This window comes from Schistocerca cancellata, chromosome 3 (genome assembly GCF_023864275.1).
Source record: "Schistocerca cancellata isolate TAMUIC-IGC-003103 chromosome 3, iqSchCanc2.1, whole genome shotgun sequence".
Taxonomy (NCBI): Eukaryota; Metazoa; Arthropoda; class Insecta; order Orthoptera; family Acrididae; genus Schistocerca; species Schistocerca cancellata.
This window is the reverse complement of record NC_064628.1, coordinates 648,804,889-648,832,375: the sequence shown is the minus strand read 5'-3', so window position 1 is coordinate 648,832,375 and position 27,487 is coordinate 648,804,889. Positions and strand designations below refer to the sequence as shown.

General features: G+C 42.9%; 1 pseudogene; it reads right to left on the bottom strand.

Moving 5' to 3' along the window:
- Positions 1-23,414: 23,414 nt before the first annotated feature.
- LOC126178688 (U6 spliceosomal RNA) lies at positions 23,415-23,499 on the bottom strand (annotated as a pseudogene).
- Between the last annotated feature and the right edge of the window lie 3,988 nt (positions 23,500-27,487).

Here is a 27,487-nt window from a genome sequence, read left to right as displayed (position 1 = left end):
CATTTTCGTATGATGCACCTGTTACCGTAGTGCTCTTTGGAACGCAATGGGTAAGGATTACGCCCTCGCTGTCCCAGAACATGGACACCATCATTTTTTCAGCACTGGCGGTTACCCGAAATTTTTTTGGTGGCGGTGAATCTGTGTGCTTCCATTGAGCTGACTGGCGCTTTGTTTCTGGATTGAAAAATGGTATCCACGTTTCATCCATTGTCACAACCGACAAGAAGAAAGTCCCATTCATGCTGTCGTTGCGTGTCAACATTGCTTGGCAACATGCCACACGGGCAGCCATGTCGTCGTCCGTCAGCATTCGTGGCACCCACCTGGATGACACTTTTCGCATTTTCAGGTCGTCATGCAGGATTGTGTGCACAGAACCCACAGAAATGCCAACTCTGAAGGCGATCTGTTCAACAGTCATTCGGCGATCCCCCAAAACAATTCTCTCCACATTCTCGATCATGTCGTCAGACCGGCATGTGCGACCCCGAGGTTGTTTCGGTTTGTTGTCACACGATGTTCTGCCTTCATTAAACTGTCGCACACACGAACGCACTTTCGACACATCCATAACTCCATCACCACATGTCTCCTTCAACTGTCGATGAATTTCAATTGGTTTGACACCACGCAAATTCAGAAAACGAATGATTGCACGCTGTTCAAGTAAGGAAAACGTCGCAATTTTAAGTATTTAAAACAGTTCTCATTCTCGCCGCTGGCGGTAAAATTCCATCTGCCGTACGGTGCTGCCATATCTGGGACGTATTGTCAATGAACGCGGCCTTATTTTAAAACAATGCGCATGTTTCTATCTCTTTCCAGTCCAGAGAAAAAAAATCGGAGGCCTTGGAACTTGAATGCACGTCGTAAATTAAGTAGGGATCATAATGAATCCGGCATTTGTTTTATACCACGACATAATTCTGGAGTGATTCATCCGTGGGTTGGGAACGTTCAACTAAGGACATGTCTTGAGTGCTTTTCGAGAGCAGCAGGCTATCTATCGAAGACGTTTTCACCCTCTTCCACTCATTGTTCCACAGTTAAAATAGAGACGCAGCGTGATAGTACACAGTAACTAAAATGGTTGAAATGGCTCTGAGCACTATAGGACTTAACAACTGAGGTCATCAGTCCCCTAGAACTTAGAACTACTTAAACCTAACTAACCTAAGGATATCACACACATTCATGTCCGAGGCTTGATTTGAACCTGCGACGTAGCGGTCGCGCGGTTCCAGACTGAAGCACCTAGAACCGCTCGGCCACAGCGGCCCACAATCACACCACAACCAAGGTTCATAGATGCTGCTTGTTTTATAATTGATAATTTAAATTTCATGACCATTCCAGGTTTTTGCTTTATGCATTACTGAGAAGAATTACGGGAACATGACTTTGAGCGTCTGCCCCTCCACTGGGCAGTAATTGAGGACTAGATATGTTACCAAATCGTACCTTAATCTTTCACAGATTATATACACAACAGAACATAGTAACTTCCACAATTGTTTATATAAAAGAACTGAAATGACTGACAAGTGCGAAAACAAATTGGAAACAGTCATTCATTCCGTCGTCCTTGGCACTTTTTATTCAACTTCGAGAGCTTCAGCAACGTTTATGCCCTCCACTAGAGTTTATCACTGTCTGACACCTACATGACAAACTCCGTATAACTCTACGGAGGACACCCTATGGCTGGCCGTGGTGGCCGTGCGGTTCTAGGCGCTCCAGTCCGGAGCCGCGCTGCTGCTACGGTCGCAGGTTCGAATCCTGCCTCGGGCATGGGTGTGTGTGATGTCCTTAGGTTAGTTAGGTTTAAGTAGTTCTAAGTTCTAGGGGACTGATGACCACAGCAGTTGAGTCCCATAGTGCTCAGAGCCATTTGAACCACTTTTGAAGGACACCCTGTGGTATCCGTTCCCATTCAGCAATAAGAGTCCACGAGAGTTCTTGGAGAGTATGTTGTGGAACAGGGCGAGCACGAACGCGTCTGTCAAACATGTCCCATTTATGCACAATTGGATTTAGGTCGGGACTATCTGCCAGCATTCCATTACTTCAATATCCAGGCTTCGTAGAACATCCCTACTGACGTCTGCCACATAGGCTCTGGCAGGGGCCCCACCGCATGTAACGGCCACGACATTGTCCAACAGGATATGTTCGATGGACTGACTGGCGGTAAGGCGACCACTGACAACGACAAGATCTATATGGCTGTCAACACTGAAGTCTCCCCACAACTTCTGTTGTTGTTATTGTGGTCTTCAGTCCTGAGACTGGTTTGATGCAGCTCTCCATGCTACTCTATCCTGTGCAAGCTTCTTCATCTCCCAGTATCTACTGCAACCTACATCCTTCTGAATCTGCTTAGTGTATTCATCTCTTGGTCTCCCTCTACGATTTTTACCCTCCACACTGCCCTCCAATGCTAAATTTGTGATCCCTTGATGCCTCAAAACATGTCCTACCAACCGATCCCTTCTTCTAGTCAAGTTGTGCCACAAACTTCTCTTCTCCCCAATCCTATTCAATACCTCCTCATTAGTTACGTGATCTACCCACCTTATCTTCAGCATTCTTCTGTAGCACCACATTTCGAAAGCTTCTATTCTCTTCTTGTCCAAACTAGTTATCGTCCATGTTTCACTTCCATACATGGCTACACTCCATACAAATACTTTCAGAAACGACTTCCTGACACTTAAATCTATACTCGATGTTAACAAATTCCTCTTCTTGAGAAACGCTTTCCTTGCCATTGCCAGTCTACATTTTATATCCTCTCTACTTCGACCATCATCGGTTATTTTACTCCCTAAATAGCAAAACTCCTTTACTACTTTAAGTGTCTCATTTCCTAATCTAATTCCCTCAGCATCCCCCGACTACATTCCATTATCCTAGTTTTGCTTTTGTTGATGTTCATCTTATATCCTCCTTTCAAGACACTGTCCATTCCGTTCAACTGCTCTTCCAAGTCCTTTGCTGTCTCTGACAGAATTACAATGTCATCGGCGAACCTCAAAGTTTTTACTTCTTCTCCATGAATTTTAATACCTACTCCGAATTTTTCTTTTGTTTCCTTTACTGCTTGCTCAATATACAGATTGAATAACATCGGGGAGAGGCTACAACCCTGTCTTACTCCTTTTCCAACCACTGCTTACCTTTCATGCCCCTCGACTCTTATAACTGCCATCTGGTTTCTGTACAAACTGTAAATAGCCTTTCGTTCCATGTATTTTACCCCTGCCACCTTCAGAATTTGAAAGAGAGTATTCCAGTTAACATTGTCAAAAGCTTTCTCTAAGTCGACAAATGCTAGAAACGTAGGTTTGCCTTTTCTTAATCTTTCTTCTAAGATAAGTCGTAAGGTCAGTATTGCCTCACGTGTTCCAACATTTCTACGGAATCCAAACTGATCTTCCCCGAGGTCGGCTTCTACCAGTTTTTCCATTCGCCTGTAAAGAATTCGCGTTAGTATTTTGCAGCTGTGACTTATTAAACTGATAGTTCGGTAATTTTCACATCTGTCAACACCTGCTTTCTTTGGGATTGGAATCATTATATTCTTCTTGAAGTCTGAGGGTATTTCGCCTGTCTCATACATCGTGCTCACCAGATGGTAGAGTTTTGTCATGACTGGCTCTCCCGAGGCCATCAGTAGTTCAAATGGAATGTTGTCTACTCCCGGGGCCTTGTTTCGACTCAGGTCTTTCAGTGCTCTGTCAAACTCTTCACGCAGTATCTTATCTCCCATTTCGTCTTCATCTACATCCTCTCCCATTTCCATAATATTGTCCTCAAGTACATCACCCTTGTATAAACCCTCTATATACTCCTTCCACCTTTCTGCCTTCCCTTCTTTGCTTAGAACTGGGTTGCCATCTGAGCTCTTGATATTCATACAAGTGGTTCTCTTCTTTCCAAAGGTCTCTTTAATTTTCCTGTAGGCAGTATCTATCTTACCCCTAGTGAGACAAGCCTCTACATCCTTACATTTGTCCTCTAGCCATCCCTGCTTAGCCATTTTGCACTTCCTGTCGATATCATTTTTGAGACGTCTGTATTCCTTTTTGCCTGCTTCATTTACTGCATTTTTGTATTTTCTCCTTTCATCAATTAAATTCAATATTTCTTCTGTTACCCAAGGATTTCTATTAGCCCTCGTCTTTTTACCTACTTGATCCTCTGCTGCCTTCACTACTTCATCCCTCAGAGGTACCCATTCTTCTTCTACTGTATTTCTTTCCCCCATTCCTGTCAATTGTTCCCTTATGCTCTCCCTGAAACTCTCTACAACCTCTGGTTCTTTCAGTTTATCCAGGTCCCATCTCCTTAAATTCCCACCTTTTTGCAGTTTCTTCAGTTTCAATCTGCATTTCATAACCAATAGATTGTGGTCAGAATCCACATCTGCCCCAGGAAATGTCTTACAATTTAAAACCCGGTTCCTAAATCTCTGTCTTACCATTATATAATCTATCTGATACCTATTAGTATCTCCAGGATTCTTCCAGGTATTCAACCTTCTTTTATGATTCTTGAACCAAGTGTTGGCTATGATTAAGTTATGCTCTGTGAAAAACTCTACAAGGCGGCTTCCTCTTTCATTCCTTCCCCCCAATCCATATTCACCTACTATGTTTCCTTCTCTCCCTTTTCCTACTGACGAATTCCAGTCACCCATGACTATTAAATTTTCGTCTCCTTTCACTACCTGAATAATTTCTTTTATCTCGTCATACATTTCATCTATTTCTTCATCATCTGCAGAGGTAGTTGGCATATAAACTTGTACTACTGTAGTAGGCATGGGCTTTGTGTCTATCTTGGCCACAATAATGCGTTCACTATGCTGTTTGTAGTAGCTAACCCGCACTCCTATTTTTTTATTCATTATTAAACCTACTCCTGCATTACCCCTATTTGATTTTGTATTTATAACCCTGTAATCACCCGACCAAAAGTCTTGTTCCTCCTGCCACCGAACTTCACTAATTCCCACTATATCTAACTTTAACCTATCCATTTCCCTTTTTAAATTTTCTAACCTACCTGCCCGATTAAGGGATCTGACATTCCACGCTCCGATCCGTAGAACGCCAGTTTTCTTTCTCCTGATAACGACGTCCTCCTGAGTAGTCCCCGCCCGGAGTTCCGAATGGGGGACTATTTTACCTCCGGAATATTTTACCCAAGAGGACGCCATCATCATTTAATCATACAGTAGAGCTGCATGTCCTCGGGATAAATTACGGCTGTAGTTTCCCCTTGCTTTCAGCCGTTCGCAGTACCAGCACAGCAAGGCCGTTTTGGTTAATGTTACAAGGCCAGATCAGTCAATCATCCAGACTGTTGCCCCTGCAACTACTGAAAAGGCTGCTGCCCCTCTTCAGGAACCACATGTTTGTCTGGCCTCTCACAGATACCCCTCCGTTGTGGTTGCACCTACGGTACGGCCATCTGTATCGCTGAGGCACGCAAGCCTCCCCACCAGCGGCAAGGTCCATGGTTCATGGGGGGGCAACTTCTGAGAACCTTTGAAATCAGTCGATTTCCTGGACAACAACTGTTAGGTACCGCTCACCATGGATCTCCGAAAATGGACACGACCAACACTTTGCGACATATCTGGACTCGTTTGTGAATAACACCTTTCGGTAGTGACGAAGTTGCCAGTCGACAAGGGAACGGCAGGGTGAAGACGAGCTGCAAGATGTCGTGTGAAGTGGGGTTCCCGAACAGGAAATCTGGTTCGTAAGGTTCTTTCACGTAACCCTTCCTTACAGTCTGATCGGACACATCGGTTCTGATGTCGCCCGTCTGAGATCGTCTTGCAATGCTGTCCTGCTAACAGTACGACGTTGCATAGCAAAGATGGCCCGACATACGTCTTCACTTGGGGTTCTAATGTGTCTGCGACTTTTTTCAACTTGCCTTGTGTACTGACCTGTCTACCTGTAGCATGTCCACAACTTATGAACGACACATGAAGAGCTACTGACATCTGCAGCAACACGACAGGAAATCCATACTTTTTTGATCAAACAGAATGCTCTTGCAGCTTGTGCTGCAGTACAACGTCGCAGTGCATTCGCTTGGTTGACTAGAACGTCTACAAATGACAACACCCATCCGTGTACCTCGTTAGAAAACACTGAGATACTCACTGCCTTCTGAGGGGGCACCTGAAAATGTAATGCGTAGCACAACCAATATATGGCGAAGGATTTTAATTCTTGCCTACAAAGAAAGCGAAGGTCTCAAGCCATGCAATAAAACCACATGTATTAAAATAGATTTAACAAACCGAATATTGACACACGTGTTCTAATTCTTGTGAGCTGTGTGGTTGTGGAAACCAGGACGTTACTGCTCCATTTACATCACCTTGTGGGAATGGCAGGTATCATCTCGTTGCTGAAAGCTAGTCAAGCTGGGCTATGGCATGCAATCAGCGAAAGCTGCGGACCCTGGCCGCTTTTGTTGCAATTACTTCCGCCAGCACGAATAATACGCACTGCATGGGTTCGCTTGGCAAAGCGACGGCCACCACAGCCCACATTGATGAGCGCCACTGATGTAATGAAACAAATAACACATGCCCTTTGAACTCATCCCAGGCTGGGCGACTCGCAGCCGCTCTCCCGCTGAAGCTCCTGCTATATTTACAACGTATTTGTGAAGATTATCGTAAAAGCTCGCCTCGCTCTCCGGTACACTTTTTTCGCCTTTTTTTTGTAGTGATAAAAGGAGAATTTGGAATCAAAAGGAATACAGTAACAGGCAGGCAGGCCGAGAAGCTGGCTGGGGTGAGAGTGGCTCTGCTGTCAGAGGTGGTGAGGTGTCGTCTTGCAGGCGGATGTCACGTGGCAGCCAGCCGGCCGCCGTCAGATGGGGCTTTCGTCGCCCGCTACAACTGCACCGCGTCAAAAGTGTCTCCTCGCCGCGCGCGAGCGCTCAGGGATTAGCCGTCTACTTGGTCCAGTTTGTCTACTCTCAGGTACAGGAATAATTTCTTGCTTGAGGTGGATAAGGCCGGTATTACACTATCAAATTTCTTTGTCAAAGATTTGATCAAAGATGTGATCAAATATTCCGTCAAATATATTTTACAAAGATCTTTGACATAGCGCTAGAAGGGGTATTACACTGTCATCAAAGTTTTCGTGAAAGTTCAAGATGGCTGACAACAACTTGTTATTAACCGCAGCAGTTGTACGTACCCCAATTGCATTGTGTGCACATACGGAAAGAAGTGGGGGGGAAAATGGAACCATGCATACGAGGTTGACAGTCTTAAAAGTCCTGGGATTACAACTTGATAATAAATTCATTTGGGAGGAGCACATCCCAGAACTGCAGAAACGCCTTAACAAATCTGTTTGCAATTCGAGTGTTAGCAGACATAGGCAACATAAAAATGAAAAAGCTTGCATACTTTCATTCCATAATGTCATATGGTATAATATTTTGGGGTAAATCTTCAAGTCAAACAAAAGTTTTCAGAGTCCAAAAGCGTGTAATACGTATTATTTGTGGAGTAAATTCACGGACGTCCTGTAGAAACCTCTTCAAAGAACTGGGTATACTAACTACTGCCTCTCAGTATATTTACTCCTTAATGAAATTTGTCGTAAATAATATATCTCTTTTTCCAACAAACAACTCAGTTCATACATACAATACCAGGAACAAAAATGATCTACACAAGAGCTTAAAAGCACTTACTTTAGTTCAAAAAGAGGTCCGCTGCTCAGGAACACTCATCTTCAATAATTTGCCAGCAAACATAAAGAAATTAGTTACAAATAAAGATCAGTTTAAAAGGAGCCTGAAAGACTTACTAGTGGCCAACTCCTACTCCACTGACGAAATTTTTAATAGAAACAAATGATGTATTGTATTTATTCATACTATTAGTATTGTTATTTCAGCTTAAAAAAATTGACATGTTCCACATCCACGAGGATCTCCTCAGCACAGATCTATGGAACGAAAAACTAATCTAATCTGGGTGAAGCTGTGGGTTTTACGCCGACACGATAAAAGCATTTAACAAAACTTCTTACGTAAGCTTACAGTGGAAGACGTCAAGTGGTACATCAATTACTTAAGAATGCATGAGCATACATTCCTGTATGTGCTCAGTGAAGTGTATCCTCATATCACAAAGCACAATATTCACTTAAGAACTGCTACATCTTCAGAAGACAGGCTCACTGTAAACTCCGATTCCTTGCTACACGAGAGGGTTATGTTAGGTTAGGTCAGGTCTCGTCTCCAATCTTCTTATTTTATCTTTGTATTCAGGGTGCCTAACGTTGTAAAGCGCCTCATCAGCATCATACATCTCTATTAATTTTGTAGTTGTCGGCACACACCACTTGTATTTACCGGCAATGTTTATAAAAACACAACAGAAGACAGAACGCTGCAGCGATACTAGCGCTCCATGTGGTAACATGTTACATTGCAGTGAACAGAAGACAAGCGATTTCTTTGATCAAATATACAGCGAGGCCCTAGATTTGATCAAATATTGGACGACATTTGACAAAGTTCCTATTACACTATCAAATATCTTTGACAAAGATTTTGGACAAAGATATTTGACAAAGAAATTTGATAGTGTAATACCGGCCTAAGGGTCACGCGGCCTGAGTAACAAGCTTACGAGGGAAGCCACTACAGGTCAGTCTTTGACGCAGTCGAAACTTGCCAGGATGAAACAAAGGTGAAAATAATGGGACACCTAAAGGGCGTGGACGAAAATATGTAAACACCGTGAGAAATGCGTACTTGATCACAGATTCAGATACTAGTCAAACCTGAGGATGTGCTGTTTTATTTGACCATGAACAGCATCTGTGAAATGTCCACAGTATGTTGCAAGTGTCGGTCGTGGTCACAACAGTATTCCGTATGGTTGTCAGTACATTATCTCGAAGCTGGATGAATTCAAACGTGGGGAAATTGTTGGTGCTCGTACGAGTATGGTGGGTCCTTCCGTAACGAAGGTAGCCAAGTGTTTGGTGTTTTAAGACGCACCGACTCGAAGACCTACACCACCTACAGCGAAAGACGAGAAAGTGTCAACCACTAGGTCACAACGCGGAGGAAAGCGTGTGTTGAGCGGTCGTCACAGACGGTCATTGAAGACATCTGAGTTTCGCGGTCCCTGTCAGCATCAAGACAACACGAAGGGAGCTGCAAAAGCAGCGAATCGCATGGTGAGCTGGAATTCCAAAAGCACTCATCAGTGATGCAATTGCGCGTTAACAGGTAAAAGAGGTGCCGAAGCCATAAAACCGGTACTAGGGAGCAATGGAAGGAAGTCACTTAATCGGATGACTGTTGTTGCATACTGTTTCGTACTTCTGGCCGAATATACGTCCAAGAGTGAAATATAGCAGGAGTTTGGCGACAATTTGGACAACCGTATCGCGGTATTCCTTGGGCTCCACGGATACTCTGAAAGATCGAATTACTGCCGAGGATTATGTGAACATTTTGGCTGATATGATCCATCCCAAGGTACAATGTTTGTTTCCCAATGGCGATTCTATGTTCCAAGACGACAGGACTCAGTTTCACACACTTTACACCGTCCGGGACAGATGGACAGATTTTGTGACCTCTGTGATGAGTTTTTGCATCTCCCCTGTCCACCACAGTAACCAGATCTCAGCTTTGGACAGAAGGCTGCGTGATCGCTGTCCACCTCCATCATCATTAAGTGAATTTGCCATTATTTTGCAGGATCAATGGTATAAGATCTCTGTTGATCTGTTGTGGATGTAGGACAGCGGCTGGTTAAATATTCAACAAAGAAGTTCGCCAAACAGCCGTGCAGATTAAGAAGTTATTTCATTTTATTTTCACTACCAGTTTCGGCAATTCAATATACCATCTTCAAGCCCACCATGGACCTCCCAAAAATGATCGAGATTTGCATATTGGGGCCATCTACTTCTGGATGTCGTGAATTCTCAAGTGCTTCCATCGAAGACTTGACTGCAACTCGTCAAGTCTTCTAAGGAAGTACTTGAGAATTCTCGACATGCATATGGGTTCTGAATATGGCAAACAGAATTGCCGAAACTGGTTGCGAAAATAAAATGAAATAACTTCTTAATTTGCACGGCTATTTGGCGAATTTCTTTGTTAAAAATGGTATAAGATTCCCTTGGAAACGACATAAGACCTATATTTTAAGACGACAGGGCCTTGTTTTGAATACCAACGGGTTGCCTACATCGGTTTAGGCATGGTAACGCGGAGTGTTTTTTTATGATTCCATATTTGCTTGCCCGTCCGCAGCTTGTGGTCTTGCGGTAGCGTTCTCGCTTCCCGGGCACGGGGTCCCGGGTTCGATTCCCGTCAGGGTCAGGGTTTTTCCTGCCTCGAGATGACTGGTTGTTGTTGTGTCGTCATCATCATCATCATTCATCCCCATTACGGTCGGAGGAAGGGAATGGTAAACCACCTCCACTAGGACCTTTCCTAGTACGGCGGTGCGGGTTTCCCGCGTCGTCCCTTACACTTCTCGGAGTGTGGGACCCCATCATCATCACTTCTTTGCCCAACCCCTGCATTTTGGCTTACGTTAGGTACCAACACACAACGGTAGCCGACACACAATGGCATAGGAGAAAATGAACGTTGAAGTTTCGACGCCACTTCCTCAGCCCATTCTCGTGTCGCGAATCCAAGCAATTCGGTAGCGCAGTTGCTAAGAGCACAGCGTCGAGGTTTTGCGCCCTCTGTTCGAATCAAATCTTATATCTCCTTTGTTCTTGTTTTCACGGAAGTATGTGATATCAAAATCTTTTGTGACATCGTGAAATGAAGTGGACTTACTGACAAAAGAAATAAGCATTTTAAATCATATTAACAATAGATTTTATAATCACAAATCGTGTATGATCTTGTATACTTAACAGTAACTGAAAAGGAAAAAGGTATAAATGGTAGTATTCAAATATATTTTCAGGAGGTGGTACCGCATAGGTATGTAATTTAAAAACGTCACATAACCGCCTTGAGCTGCTGGTAAAATACTTTATTTGTACAACCAGTTTCAGTTGTCTGACCGTCATTAGATTCCTGTATGCCAAACAAAATAATACGTAAGTAACATTAGAGGCTTACACTGTCACGAATCTGTTAACTAATGTAAATGTTAACACCAGCACACTCGTAATGAAATGTCACATACTCACATAAAAATATTCACAGCTTCATGTTAGGTGAAATATAAAGTCGTTATCGTCAAGCGATAAAAACATGAATAATACACTGAACATAAAAGTATACGACAATACAGTGACTTGACTCATTACGGTACGATGGACATGCCCACGAATGCATGTAAGCCATTACTTCTATGCATTTCGTTTTTAGCCATCGCAACTACGATTGTAACATGCGAAAACTGCTGTTAGATGCAACATATAGAACGCTTATTAAGACTGTCACATGTACTTACTGTAGCAGACGACACACAGCTTATTAAGCCTAAGACTCTAGCCACAATCTATGACCATCTCTGGCTCTACCAGTATATAATGATCAGCTGTTCAGTCACCCCTGCTTTGTATGAATCTGTTCACAGCGTTAACGCCGATTACAGTTTTAATATGAATGTGTACAGCCCCTAGCAGCGTTTTTATAGACTGACGACGTAATTTACATTACGATAGATGACAGATAACTCTATACAAGTGTGAACCATTTACATGTTTATTCTTCGCAATGAGTCACACCACTGTGTTATGGTATTCTTTTATTTTCAGTGTATTATTTATTTTTTATCGTCTGACGATAACGATTCGATTTTATATTTCGTATAACATGATGCTGTGAAGATTTTTATGCCAATATGTGACAATGCGTTGTGTGTGTTGGTGTTAACATTTACATCAGTTTACAGATTCGTGACAGTTTATGCCTGTAACACTACTTACGTATTATATTAATTGGTATTTAGGAACCTGATAATGGTTGGACGACTGAATTGGTTCTCTAAATAAAGTATTTTAGTAGCAGCTCAAGGCTGTAATACAACACTTTTCAAAATTTTCAGATTCTAGTATTTCAGTTTTGGTTTCAAGAGAACCGGTGCATTACATGGTGTGATGTGTATTGTAAAAAACTTCACAAAGAATAAAGATTTGGAACCCATCGAGCAATTTGCGAAGCCACATATGCCACTAAATACCACAATACCACTAAAAAAGCAACCGCGTTGACCTGTTAAATACCACGCGAGCTGGCGATAATTTCGCGAAAAATCATGCACACCGAAGCATTTTCTCGAAATCTGGAACCTGCAAATGATTATAGTGAAAATGCGTGTTTAAATTACATCGCTTGTGATTTCTCATTGCTGTGCGATGAGAATGGGGCACTACTGTATTAGGCGAACGTAGTTCTTCACCTGTCTGTAAACGTATATGTCGTACATTTCACAGAAAGGAATACACTTTGACGGAATTACTTTCAATGAAAATACTTCTTTATTCCGAGTTCATCGACAGCCTGTGTAATCTTTTGCCCTGCGAAGTTTAGACTTAGAGAATCACCTACACAGGACTCCTCTCGATAGTCACCCATGGGCAGTTGTCTGCGTGGATGCAGATATCCGTGGGTATATGCGCAGATATGAACAATGATACTTACTTCGAGACTTCAAACCTGCGCTGACGTGGATATCAGCGGGTATCAGCCATAATAATTACTTTATGTTTAAAAGTTGAAAGACATTGTCATAATATGAATTTCGTCCGCTTTTGGAATAAAACCGACCGGCAAATGGTTCAAATGGCTCTGAGCACTATGGGACTTAACATCTGAGGTCATCAGTCCCCTATAACTTAGAGGTACTTAAACCTAACTAACCTAAGGACATCACAGACATCCATGCCCGAGGAAGGATTCGATTCTGCGACCGTAGCGGTTGCGCGGTTCCAGACTGAAGCGCCTAGAACCGCTCGGCCACTCTGGCCGGCAGCAACCGGCAATAATGATTATTATTGTTTAAGTCGTTATTAGTACCTATTAGAGGTACAGTTCCCCCACGTGGCAGTCATTTCTGATTCGACTACATTAACAGAGGTCATTCACGTTAATTGACGGAAGCTGTCACATGATGGCTGTTTTAAGACACCACATCCACTAGAATCCTCGCTATATGGTCTGACTCCATTTCGTGTATCATATGGAAAATGGAAATGAAGTAGGGGAACGATGCGGAGACCCGCACCGCCTTACTAGGCAAGGTCCTAATGGAGGTGGTTTGCCGTTGCCTTCCTCCGACCGTAATGGGGATGAATGATGATGATGAAGACGACACAACAACACCCAGTCATCTCGAGGCAGGAAAAATCCCTGACCCCGCTGGGAATCGAACTCGGCACCCGGTGCTCGGGAAGCGAGAACGCTACCGCGAGACCACGAGGGGCGGACGTGTATCATATACTGCGTAAACAATGTTCTGCTTACTATCAGTAGGGATATCATCACTTCTATTCGAAATATTTACGTATATACGACATAACGCCTATTACACTGAGAAATGCAGTACGTTAACGTGATGTAACATTATGGTGAACTAGAGTACCTGATGTGACACCAGCTTGGAACACGACTGCACTTGGTTTCTAACGAAATTGGTTAATGATACACTCTCACTGACTGCTGAAGAACGCGAAATGCTTTGCTAATGAACAACACGGTCCTATAAACTTCTCACATGGTAACATTTTTATATCTATAATAGTATATTATTTTCATGATATTAACATGTGCATTAAAACAAAAATAAGCATAAAAATTATTTTCACTCAGATGATATTATTTCAAAATTTTTCGTACGTATTTTGTGTTTATTTAGAATACTGGTTGTACTGGAAATTATGGTAAGTGTTGTTATTATTAGTGTTGAAACTGGTTGTTTAAACAACTGGTAATGGTAAATTGAGTTGGAAGCGAAACACTTTTCTGTTAAATGTCAACGTTGAAACCACTGGAATAATTTTATTACATATCTTTCACATCATGTTAGTGGCGGGACTCAGGGTCAGAAATGTACTTGTCCATGTTGCTACAATGACCTCGTGATGAATAAATGCAATCCTGGAAAATGTTACTGAGAGTATTGATTAAGACGTTCAGAATAGAAAGCTTGTAGGATTTTATTTATGACGTATATAAAACCATACAGAACCCAGAAACCATTTATGCAAGTAGGAGTATCATCCCTCCAGACAAAATTGTGCCATCAACGAGAGCAAGAAGTAATGGACAATAAGCAGAAGATAATAAAATATCATTTTAATAACGTCAATTTAAGTTCATGGACAGTCCAACCTTTCCCTGATGTTTGTTATAAACATAAGACAATACATTCTGCAAAGGAAATTACGGAATATACTTGTAAGGTTTGCTATCTACAATAATTTTACTTAATTTTCGACTTCATAAATTAAGAGGCTTGTTAGAGGCTTTTCAATATTAAGAAAGTATTGGCTCCTTAAGATTAAGAAAATAATTTTTAGTATTCACCACAGAGAGCCATATCTTAAGGAATGCATCGGGAATATGAGACTCTGTGTCGTTTTAAATTGTTGTCTTCAACTGATTTTACGTTCTTAGTCTATGAACTATGAATTACGAGATCCTAATTCAGTGACGTAAATTCAAGTCAGGTGAAAACCTATCGACCGAACTCCGGCGTGCCGAACGAATTAAAGCGGTTTACAACGTTTTAACAATCGCGAATGGGATAAAAGGCTTGTGGATGCTATGTAGAGGCGGACAGTATTCCTCTAATCCGTGTACACCTTTATCAGACGGCTACTCACTCTCATACGGCTCCGTAACCGAGGTCGCTAAATCGCAATACTGCACTGATGTCAAAGTACAACAAGTGATGGTCCACATCGAAGGCGAATGGAATACTTAGATTTTTTGGAAGGTTTGAGGGAACGTTAAGAGCATCTGTAAAAGTAATGGCATACAAGATGATATTGCGACCAGTTCTATTGTTTCAAGATACGGAAAAACAGAGATCGGGCACCTGTGGGATGCATTGGGGAGACGTATTGCAAGTTGTCAATTATGCTGGTGGAGCAATGCAAACCCTGCAACAAGAACTCAGTACCAACTTTGTCACCTGCAAGCGATCACGTTAAAGAGAATCTATCACCGTTAGTGGTGATCACACACCCCCTTGAGAACCATGTTACGCATTCTGTAATGTCCAGGGGCCCTTCATGAATCGCTGTGACTTCAGTGTAATTATTGCCTCTTAATAAAAGTGTCATTTCTGTTCGTCTCATTGCGTACGAGGGTCGTTTAATAAGTAATGCTCCACATTTTCTTAAAAAACACATTAACATACATAGACAAACGTCCTTGTTTGTGCTTCACATTTGATGTTTGTTCTGTGCGCCAGTGAAGTTTCGAACCGTTCTGTCAGAAGGCAAAGCCGTAGTATAGCGCCAAAATGGCTCTTGCATATGACTATTATTGCATGTTACTATTGAATTCTCGTGTGCAGAAAAAGAAACCGTGGTGAACATCCATAAACGTTTGTGTGCGGTGTATGGCGATGCTGCAGTTAATAGGGAGTACAGTTGGGCGATGGGAAAAGAAAGTTACAGCCTCAGAAAACGCAGAAACAGCGGCTCCATGTTCAGCCACGCTCGGGACGTCGTGTCACAGCCACTGCTGCAGACATGCTGAATCGTGCGGATTCCATTATTCGAGCGACCGGGGCATCACAAACAGTTGTCGGTCAGCATTGGACGTGCGTTTGCAATGATCGAGACTTTCAGATATTCAAAGAGATGCTCACGATGGGTTCCACGAAAGCTCACAGCGGACCACAACATTAAAAGATGGGCCATTTCATCTGAATTGTTGGAGCGTTTTGAGGCCGACGGAAAGGCCTTTCTGTCACGGATCGTTACAGGGGACGAAAGCTGGGTGCATCACTTTGCGCCTGAAACAAAAAGGGACTCCATGGAGTGCCCTCATTCACCACAAAAGAAGAAATTCAAGACAACCCCCTCTGTCGGAAAAGTCATGGTGACAGTCTTCTGGGATTGTGGTGGCGTCATTCTCGTGGATGTGATGCCAAAAGAGTCAACCGTCAGTTCAGAGGGATACGTGAAGTCTCTGAAGAAACTCAAGAACTGTTTCCGACGTGTTCGATCGGACAAGAATCCAGCAGAAATCTTGCTCCCACACGATAATGCACGCCCACATACAAGTCTGAGAATCCGGGAACACGTCTCCAAATTGGGTTGGACGTCATAGCCTCATCCACCCTATAGTCCAGACCTGGTACCTCCGGACTTCCATCGCTTTGGGCTGCTTAAGGACTCTCTACGGGGAACACACTTTGAAGGTAATGAGAGTATCAGTCACGCAGTGAAAACATGGCTACGCCTACAGGACAAGAGCTTTTACCAGCAGGAAATATATGCTCTTCCACAACGTTGGCGTACGACGATAGAAAGTGGTAGAGACTACTTAGAAAGTATGACAAGGACATGTTGATATATATTGTCCCCAAATTCTGTCTCTTAGCAATAATTATGTTCTGAGATACAAAAAGTGGGGCATTACTTATTGAACAACCCTCGTATTTCTTTGACTTGCCCTCTGTACCATACGGTAGCGTTTCTCTTTATGTATGGTCCAAGTTTCATGGAGTTATGTTTCTTGGCAGTGACACATCACGCGAAACTTACTTTTGTCTTTAAGTTTTGCACAACAGGGTACTATTCGATACAAGTTGGCTATCGCTGGAAAGTGGTATCACTGCCTCTCATCCTTTCATTCTCTACCCATCCATACAGAAACAGAACACTACAGCGCACTGCACAAGGCATATGACAATCATCCGTTCAGTACACCTCTCTCTCTTTCCAAGCAATAATCTCGACTTGTGAGGTCTGCTGTTTTGCTACATCTCCTCCATTTCTCTCTGTCGTTGATATCTTCTGGTCTTAAGCCAACAACGTCATGTTTCCCCTGACGTTGTCAGTCCATCTCTTTGCCGGTCTTCCTCGAGATCTTATTCCTCCTGAGTTGATGTGGAGTGCTGTTTTTGCGACTGAGTTGTCTTGCTTTGCCATAACGTGGCTGTACCAGCGGAGATGGGCTTCCCTCAATTTGTCGGTGATCAGCGCGACACCAGACCTCATCAACTACTGACAACATTTAAAACGTTTGCTTTGATTTAACGATGACGATTGTTCAAAAATTATTTGACTTTTATTTATAAAATCAATCATTCTTCAGAGAAAGTTGTTTGGCATTCGACGTCTTTAAAGTAGTCCCTTTCAGCTTTTACACACCTCCCCCCAACGCTGCTGCCACTGTTGGAAGCATCGCTGGAAAAACTCTTTTGGTATGGTGCGCTGCTGCTCCGCCGAGTTCTCTATATTGTCTTCCCTGTTCTGAAATCTGGTCCCTTTCAGTGTCTTTCAGTTTAGGAGGAAACCAGAACTCACTCGGTGCTAGGTCAGGGGAATAATTAGATTGACAAGTTACAGCCGTGTTGTGTTTTGCCAAAATACTCTGAATTAATTAAGGACTACGAGTGGGTGTGTTATCTTGGTGGAAGTGCAAACTACCCGCTGTCCACAAGTCCGGCCATTTGGGTTTCACTGCTTCACGAACCTGACACAGGACCTCTTGGTGGTACTCCTTATTGTCATTAATACCTTCTTGATCGTCCTCGTGGTGGACCACGCCACTGCAGTCCAAGATGGTCAACATTACTTTCAAATTACTTTGGATCTGCCTTGGTTTTTTTTGGTGTTTCGGGATGATGATGGATGCTTCTGCTAGGATGAGTAGAACTTTGTTCCTAGGTCGTATCCGTAAACCCGGGGCCCATCACCTGTGATCACTACGTTAAGAAAGTTGGGAATACTATTCATACTACCCAGAAAATCCTATGTGATCTCTGAACGAAGTTGCTTCTACTCAGTTGTTAGCAACTTTGGGTTGGATGATTTGAAGGAAGAGATCAAACTGCGAGGGCATCGGTCTCATCGGATTCGGGAAGGGTAGGGAAGGAAGTCGGTCGTGCCCTTTCAAAGGAACCATCCCGGAATTTGAGTGAAGCGATTTAGGGAAATCACGGAAAACCTAAATCAGGATAGCAACTTTGGCACAAATTTTGTTGAGATCCTCCCTCCAGAGGTCTGAATGTTTCGTTAAATAGAATGAGTGGATCCAGTACTAATATTAACCTCATTTGAAAGTCTTCTGAAACTGATTCGGATATTCAGCATCACCAGGATCCTTATGCGATCAATAACAACCTCGTTTTCAGAATTTGATGGCCTGTCTGAAAGTACTTCACTATTCACTGACGAATGTCCATCTTTGAAGCGGTTGTACTACACTTTTATCTGTGTGGTATCCACTGCTACGTCCCAAAACATCTTGTCAGATCTTGAGGATTGTTTCAAGTTGAGAATCGCCAGGGTTGAAACAAAATGTGATAAACTAATGTTGTTCCACTTTTTTTGTCATTTTGCCCTCAACACAAAATACGATGGCTACAATTTATTGTTTCCGCAGTCGTGGAAAAAATAAGGTATGCGCACTACGAACGCCTACGAAACACAGAGAACGCGCGCGCGCTGAGATACCATTGTTGGTTTCAGTGATGAAAGATAAAGGTGAGTTATTTCTTTGAGCAGCCCTCGTAGTTGTAGTAATCTTTGCCTAGCTGCAGTCTTGACCTTCATCGTCAGACGTAGAGCACACTGATGTTTATTTTAAGTTGCTTACTTCGAGTGTTAAATTTTCGGCTGCATTAAAGCCGCAGCGAGAGCAGAACGGGAAGACAGGTGAACATTGAGTGTGTCCATGTGTTTCTTCCGTGGTCTCAGTGGGGATATGACGTAAGTGTGGGCTCCGTTTGTGGAGCTGACAGCCACGGGTTCCGAGTTTTAGTCAGGGGATGGAGCGCGTTGCAGAGTGCGATCCGCGTGGATTACTGGTGACGTCGGGCACTTCGCTTTATTAGAGGTCCGGCGGCCACCAACTGCAGTGCGACGTAGACCGTGGAGAGTAGCTGTCGCTGTAGAACAGTAAGCCTCGCCACGATGAACGTTTAACCAGCAGGCTTGGGCTGAGCGCTGCTTGCAGCTAACTTAATTTGAGTAAGTTGAACTACGAGCTAACTTCGAGTGATTCTCTTGACGAGACCTGTTTAGGAGCAGCTCGAGACCTCGTAAGACTACAGGAGGGTCAATTTATAACGAGGTGGAAACTATGCAGGACTAGAAAGGGGAATATGTGGCCTCTTGGTCTTCTGTAGACAGGGAGTGCCAAATTAATTGTGAACACCGTTTCAGCTGATCAGACGCGTAAGAAGAGTCGTGTAAGTATATGTCGGAAAAATATCTTCTTGGGTTTACCCTTGAACAGTAGTTTATGCATTCTTTCTGACTAATAATCGACATGTAGTTGAATTTTCGAGACTTTTCACCGGATGTACACCAGGAGACAAGAAACATAATGTGGGATGTGCATGATAGTAGATTATAACGGAATTGTATGAGACAGACTTCTGTGTACATTAATATTTAGCAAACGACCTGTTCCATGATCTGCATATTCTTGGAATTTCATCTGTGGTGATATTTAGCAGAATTTCCTTGCACAACGGATTTTCCACATCTAGAGATGTTCTGGGAACATGTCAACGAAACATGTTGTAGCATTTTACACAGTAAGACTTCGTGTATACGTAGAAACAAAAGGAGATTACCTAGACGTTGTCGATGCATTGACAATATTTTGATTAATTTTTGAGAGTTGACACTTTTACAATAGTCCTTGAACAATTAAGTTAGGTAGATTGACAACAGTCCTTCAACAATAAGAAAACGTTGGGTAGACTGATTAGAAATGAGTTCTTCATCAGAAACGGCGAGGAGATGAACGTGTAGAAGACACTGATAAGAAGAAGGGACGTGATACAGGAACCTTTTTATGACGTCAGAGAGCAATTTCTGTGGTACTAAATAAAGCTGTAGACAAAGACAGGTTGAAATGTATCTAACTAATAACTGAGTGCAGTGCGGAAATGCTACTCTGAGATGACGAGGTCGGTAGAGGAGAAGATTTCGTGGTGGGAGTCGTCAGAAGACTGATGATTACCAAAAGAAAACAAAATTAGTCAAGTGAGAATAGGACTCGCGCTGAGAGGGTCCCGTTCAAACATAATTAATAGAGAATTTAGACGATTTTTATCTCATATCGATGCTGACAAGATACCGACAGCGCTACTTGCAGAGCTTTCCGGAATGTCTTAATTTTAAGTTTAAATTTTCTGTGTACTTTTGTATTTGCTGTTGTAATTCCAGAGAAAAAGGGGTCTAACAGATGGACAAACAGTCGTATAACAAATGATAATTTTTTGTACATGATATATTCATAAATTAACAATTTTTGGAGATTTTCCCTTACTTGTATTGTGTAACCTTCCTTCTCGCCAGATTTCACGATTTTTGGTCAACTAGAAGTACCCTACTTGTTTTGATGAGTCAGCTTTTTAATATCAAAATATGTGACATAAACGTCCGTATTTCTTGATTGCACTGAGTTAGCAGTTTAAATTGTTTACACGGTCAAGGGACCGTATTCATTACTATGTGACATAAATTTCAACTTCAACATCTAACCTTTCCTGACAGAAAGGGTCTTGATATTCAGATACACAGACAAACAGACGGGGAGACAGACAGACAGCTAGAGCAGGAAGTCGTCCTATAAAAGTTACGCGTTTACCTATCGTGGTACGGAAACCTAAAAGCGAAACAGTGTAGAGCATAAGTTTAATGAATAGTTTCCCTTGATTTTTTTGGGACAGTGGGAGGGCAAGCATATATATGTAACTGTGGCCAGGTATTTTTAATTCGTTTTGTACAGATCTGGTACCATGAATCACGTTGCGCTCCTCTTGTGTGCTGTGATTCCCACATCTCTTGCCAATAACAAAATATTATAATAATATACCTATAGTGACAACAACAGTTACTTCACAGCTTTTATTCTAGAAATGAAGATTTAGAGCTTCGATGTTGGCGAGTTCCACTTAGAATTTTTTGGACAGCCACGACTGAAGACGAGTATGTTTGGAACAAAACTTGTCAAAGACTCTTGTTGTAAGTACTGTAACTAACTTAACCCGCAGCACAGATTTCTCTAGATGTCATGCTACTCATTCTTAAGGTAGCACGGAACAAAAGAGAGATCCCAAAATGCAAACAGTTAAATATTCATTTGCTTTTGGTTCACGAAACGTTGTCATTCTTTGATGTGTATATCAAGCAATCACCACCATATCACGTAACTGGCACCGCAGATGACTAAAGCAAATTTGTAGACGTACTAACAGAGCACACAGTAGGTAATAACAGATCACTGTAGCACACACCTCGCTAAGTCGAATAAATACAATTCTTTCAGATTACTGGCGGAAAAACGGCGAAAGAAATCAGTACAAATCCGCTAATTTCTGTTCGAGTGATATTGTGAAATTATCTTCTTGTTGTAGAGGTGCTTTCAAAATGTAACCATTAAGGTAGACTTGGCACTATAGCCTGGTGCTTAGGGTGGAACTGAAGTTCGCGATGGATATATACGCTCAAATGTCAATATGTGCAGATTACGTCTGTTAAGGTGTGGCCGAGCTGTTCTAGGCGCTACAGTCTGGAACAGCGCGACCGCTCGGGCATGGATGTGTGTGATGTCCTTAGGTTAGTAAGGTTTAAGTAGTTCTAAGTTCTAGGGGACTGATGACTTCAGAAGTTAAGTCGCATGGTGCTCAGAGCCATTTGAACCATTACTGACCATTTCAAACGTACTGTTATTACTGTAAAGTAAGCACAGTGGTTTGAAAAACTGAGTAATATCAAGAAAATAATTCAGACTGTCATTTATAAATGTTATTTGCACATGAACATGTATACAATCAATGAACTGACTGCTAGAAGAACATTACCGCGCTGTGGAATTTATGCACCATTTGTTAATATATGTTTATTCAGTCACAAAATAGCCCTAAGTTTTTATGCCTTCATTACACTGTTTCTCGCAGTATGGCCACACCATCAGATAAAGTAATCCAACTACTTTATCCCTGTGGTTTGATATTAGTCAACATGTAAATCATACCTTACTAGTGTAACAAATATACACTGCCTGACAAAGACAGTGAACCACACATAAGGGGAGTAGCAAGCGACATGAAACATCACCAGTTGAGAGACAATGTGATATTATTTCAGTGACTACAACGTAGAGTCAAATGTACAAATGTGCACTTTTCAGGTTCTGCTTTTCCGCCTTTGGGTGTTTACCTGACGATTTTGTCTAGATCACTATGATGCGATTTGTTTTGGACCGATCCACTATACCGTCTTTTAGCTGCGTTTTGTATTGACGGACAACGAATGTTGGAAAAAAGATTCCGAAAATTTCCGCGCTAATGTTTTAATCATATGTCACCTTAAGATGTGGCTTTAACGCGACGAAACCGGTAATGGTACAGTAATAAAGGAACAAGATACAGCTGAAGCGGCTATTAATACCCAAGATAAAATAAAATGTGCGACTAGGGCCTCCCGTCGGGTAGACCGTTCACCGGGTGCAAGTCTTTCGATTTGACGCCACTTCGGCGAGTTGCGCGTAGATGGGGATGAAATGATGATGATTAGGACAACGCAACACCCAGACCCTGAGCGGAGAAAATCTCCGACCCAGTCGGGAATAGAACCCGGGCCTTTAGGATTGGCATTCTGTCGCGCTGACCACTTTTTATGTGTTATTTTCGTTGTTGATCGTTGGATTTGGTCATTGCGGACGTCACATGACATCCGTTAAAGTTCAAAAATGGTTCAAATGGCTCTGAGCACTATATGACTTAACATCTATGGTCATCAGTCCCCTACAACTTAGAACTACTTAAACTTAACTAACCTAAGGACAACACACAACACCCAGTCATCACGAGGCAGAGAAAATCCCTGACCCCGCCGGGAATCGAACCCGGGAGCCCGGGCGCGGGAAGCGAGAACGCTACCGCACGACCACGAGCTGCGATAAAGTTAGTTTGTTAATCCTTCCGCTCAGTTTTTTATTACAGAGGCCAACCAGCTCTCTGGCCGAACACGCTGGGCTACCCTGCCGGCTGTCTCATATTTGTTCGCTTTCATTCGTTGCATCTGCTTGGGCCGGACGTCGCAAGACACCCGTTTAAGTTCGTTGTTGATTGATTAACTCAGTTTTTTTTTTTTTCATTACAGAGGGCAGCTAACCCTCTGACCGTACACGCTGAGCTACCGTGCCGGCTAATTTTGCTTGTCATCCTTGCGCAGGGGCCATGATATCTTCTCTCTATCGTTCCAATTTTAGTATATGTACCGCCGAGGCGAGTACACCACTCAGCTACCGGGGGCGGACATACCCAAGATTAAAAATTTACAAAGAACTTGGCATATGAGCACACTTGTCAGTATGATGTACCCCTCTGGCCTTGATGAATGCAGTAATTACGTTGGGAAGGGTGCCATAAAGCCGTTTTATCGCATACCTGAGACAATGTGGTCCACATGGGTTGTAGTTGGTTCTCGACTGGTTGGTTACTTGATTTGGGGGAGAGGGGATGAAACAGCGAGGCCATCGGTCTCATTGGATTAGGGAAGCAGGGGGAGGGAAGTCGGCCGTGCTATTTCAAAGGTGCCATATCGGCATTTGCCTGAAGCGATTTAGGGAAGTCACGAAAAACCTAAATTAGGATGGCGGAAAGCGGCTGTGAACCATCGTCCTCCCGAATCCGAGTCCAGTGTTTGTCCTTGACATCCTGGATACAGGCACTGGGGCGGAGCTGACGTGTGAGATAGTCCCGCAATTGTTCTATCGGAGACAGATCTGGGAATCTTACTGGCCACGGGAGTACATCATCATCACGGAAACAGTTGATAGAAGCACGTACACTGAGTGGGTGAGCATCGTCCTGTTGAAAAATGGCACCACAATACTGCCCCATGAGAGATAACAAATGAGAACGCATGACATCAGAATTGAGACTTTCTCGGCGAAACTCGTTGGTAAAATCTTCTCGTGTTCACAGTCGAGTAACTGCGTCGTTCTCCGGCAAAGTTTCAGCGAGTTTCTTACTAGCCGTCTTGAAGACAGCAAGTAAGAAACTTGCTGAAACGTTGTCGGAGAACGACGCATTGACTCAGCTGTCAACCCGAGAAGCTTTTACCATCGAGAACGCAGGATGTCCGTGATGTAGCATGGCGCAGTCAGGGTTCACTCACTCACTAACAGCTGTGACCTGAGGTCACCCCTGATGGCTCCCCACACCTTGAGGCAAGGAGTAACACCGCTATGTCTTTCCAAAACGTTGGAAGGATGAGACCTCTTCCCATGTGGGCACCTCACTCGTCTACGGTGATTTCAAACGCAGCCGTTTGTGTTGTGGTGTTAACGGCAGCACACGCACGAATCCAGTTCCCTGTTCTGGCAGCGGCTAGTCTCTGACTACTGATGTAGGAAAACACAGAATGTTACAGAGAGCCCATTAGTTGCTTTCGGGCGGCTGAAAGAGACGTGAGGGGATTACGATGTGCATGATACACAATAACAGCAATTCTATGTTCTATTGATCAGACGTGGTCGATTGGAACCTTGTCGAAGAGTGCGCCAGCAGTCCGAAATCGGGCCGCTTTTACACTCGAATGCCCAACAAACCTGGATACTGCACGACTCGACAAACTGGCCGAATGGAGACCCACAGCAAGACCTTTTCAGAATCTGTTTGGTGCTGATAACGCTGTCTCAGACAACTACGCAGCATCTCCGTATCCTTCATAATTATCATTCAACATCTCACCCTGCCGACATGAATTGTATACCCCCCCCTCCCCCAAGCCCGGTTACAATACCAAACACGACCAACACTAATACACTCTGTTGGCCGTTCTACCTGCAAAATTTCCTATCTACCGATGGCGTGTATGTGTACGAAGATACACTGACATCCGACCATGTCTTCCGGGCGATTCACTTTTTTTTTTTTTTTTTTTTTTTTTTTTTTTTTTTTTTTTTTTTTTGCGCATGGCTGTAGTTAGACTTTTGTGGACCTTATTTATGAAATAATTATTCGTTCCTGATGAATTTCTAATAGCCCTGCATCAACAACAACCAAGCATCATTGCTGCTTCTAATAAATAAAGGTGTGAAAACAGGAAAAATAGGTGAAATAGAAAAGTACGTGGCATATCTGGAAAGTAAGTAGCGTTATGGAAAGAAACCTCATACGGCCATTTTCTTTCCAAATAAAAAAATTATTTGTACGAAAAAGAATACTTCCTACACTATTTTCCTGCGTAGTTTCCATCATTGTTCAGATACTTGGCACAGCGGGAAACCAACTTTTCTATACCCTTTTCGTAGAAAGATGCCGCCAGTGAAGAAGTGCATTGGCGAACTCCGTTTCTTGCGTCAACGTCACTGTCAAAGCGCCTTCCTCCAAAATCACGCTTAAAGTTCAAGAATCAGTAGTAGTCAGAAGTTGCGAGACCGAGGTTTTACGAACTGCTCCCAACCGAACTGCTGAATAAGGTTCTGTGCGGCACTAGCAGAAGAGGGACGTACGCTGTCAGGAAGCAACACAGTGTCTCGACTGAACATTCCACGCCGTTTATTTTGAACTGCGCGCCGAAGTTTTCTTAGTGTTTTAGGGTATCATTGGTGATTTCATCTCTGGGAAGGAACTCGAAAGCAGAATGATCTCTCTGTCCCATAACACAGTGCGCGTGATTTTTTGTGCTGACAACGTTGCTTTGAATTTTTGTTTTCCGGAAGACCGTTAGTGCCTCCACTCAGTCGACTGTTGTTTCGATTCTGGAGTGATACAGCAAATTCGAGTTTCATTACCGGTCACAGTTCTGTTTATGAATTCACCTCCCTCGTCACTGTATCACGTAATAATGCCGCACGAACCTTGCTTCGTGATGAACATTGGCTCGTCCATCATTGAATTGTCTCACTCACTCTCTTGCTATTCCGTCAGCCGTTACATTTTCACCATAAATCTCTACAAGTTGACTGTAAATTTCAGCTGGCTTAAGATTCTTTGCGTTCAAAAACCGTATAACAGAATGCACTTTACAGTCGGCGGGCTCAGGGAATTTGAACGATCAGTAACAAACGAAAACACAACACAGTCCCGATGTAGTGACGTCAGTGGAAACACAATGAACGAGAGAAACGAGTGCGAATGTGCGGAACTGTGGCCCAAGAGCTGCGGTGGCGTAGAACGAAACGGTACCTACTTTCTGGACGTGCGCAAAATCTAGACAAGAATTTCTTACAAGCACCATAGGACTACTTCCATTTGTTATTGGCGACCTGCGCACTACGGTATGCTCGGTCCATAGGCATTACTACTTTATGCATAAGTATGAGCCATATGTAACGATGGATTTGCTGAGAGCGATAATACGCATAAGTAGCTAGATATTTTCTAAATCTTGTTGTTACCTGGCGACGAACTGGGAGCTAGCGTGATCACCACTGCCTCAGTGGTAAAATCTGATGTGTGTCGAGGGAAGGAATATGACCGTTGTGAAACTTCCTGGCAGATTAAAACTGTGTGCAGGACCGAGTCTCGAACTCGGGACCTTTGTCTTTCGCGGGCAAGTGCTCTACCAACTCAGCTACCCAAGCACGACTCACGACCCGTCTTCACAGTTCGAGTCTCGATCCGGCACACATTTTTAATCTGCCAGGAAGTTTTATATCAGCGCACATTCCGCTGTAGAGCGAAAATTTCATTCTATGACCGTTGTGTTTGGGGCGCAGGATAAAGGAAGGTGCTACCAAACAAAAGTTCATTGTTACTTTAGACACTTCAGTGAATGTTTCAAGTGCATCTGGACACTGTATTTAATTGGTTATCATAAACACGTTATCGTTTGGCGCTTCACACGACAAAGGTTACGGGATGTAGGAGTCTGTTCGAATTTAACATTGAGGATGTGTTTCTAGCACAATCTGTAATTATGCCATGGACGGATGTTTAACCGGACTTACAGTATCACCATATATTAAATAGTTTAGTGGCTTACAGATTTATTCCATAATCACTGTTCCTACATATACGTACTCTTAAGAGATCGAATCCAAAATTTAAGCAAAGTAGTCTTTCCGTAGATAATTCGCTTTAAAACAGACTCACTTCCATTAGCATGCTATTGTACCTATAATAATGGCTTCAGTCTTATAGGACCTTCGACCACATGTTTGTAAATGTATGTCACCATTAAATATACCACTAAGATAACCACAGAATCAAGCGTCACGTCTTCTAAAAGAAATTTTAACGTTTGGTTGTCGGCTGTTTCGAAGATGAACA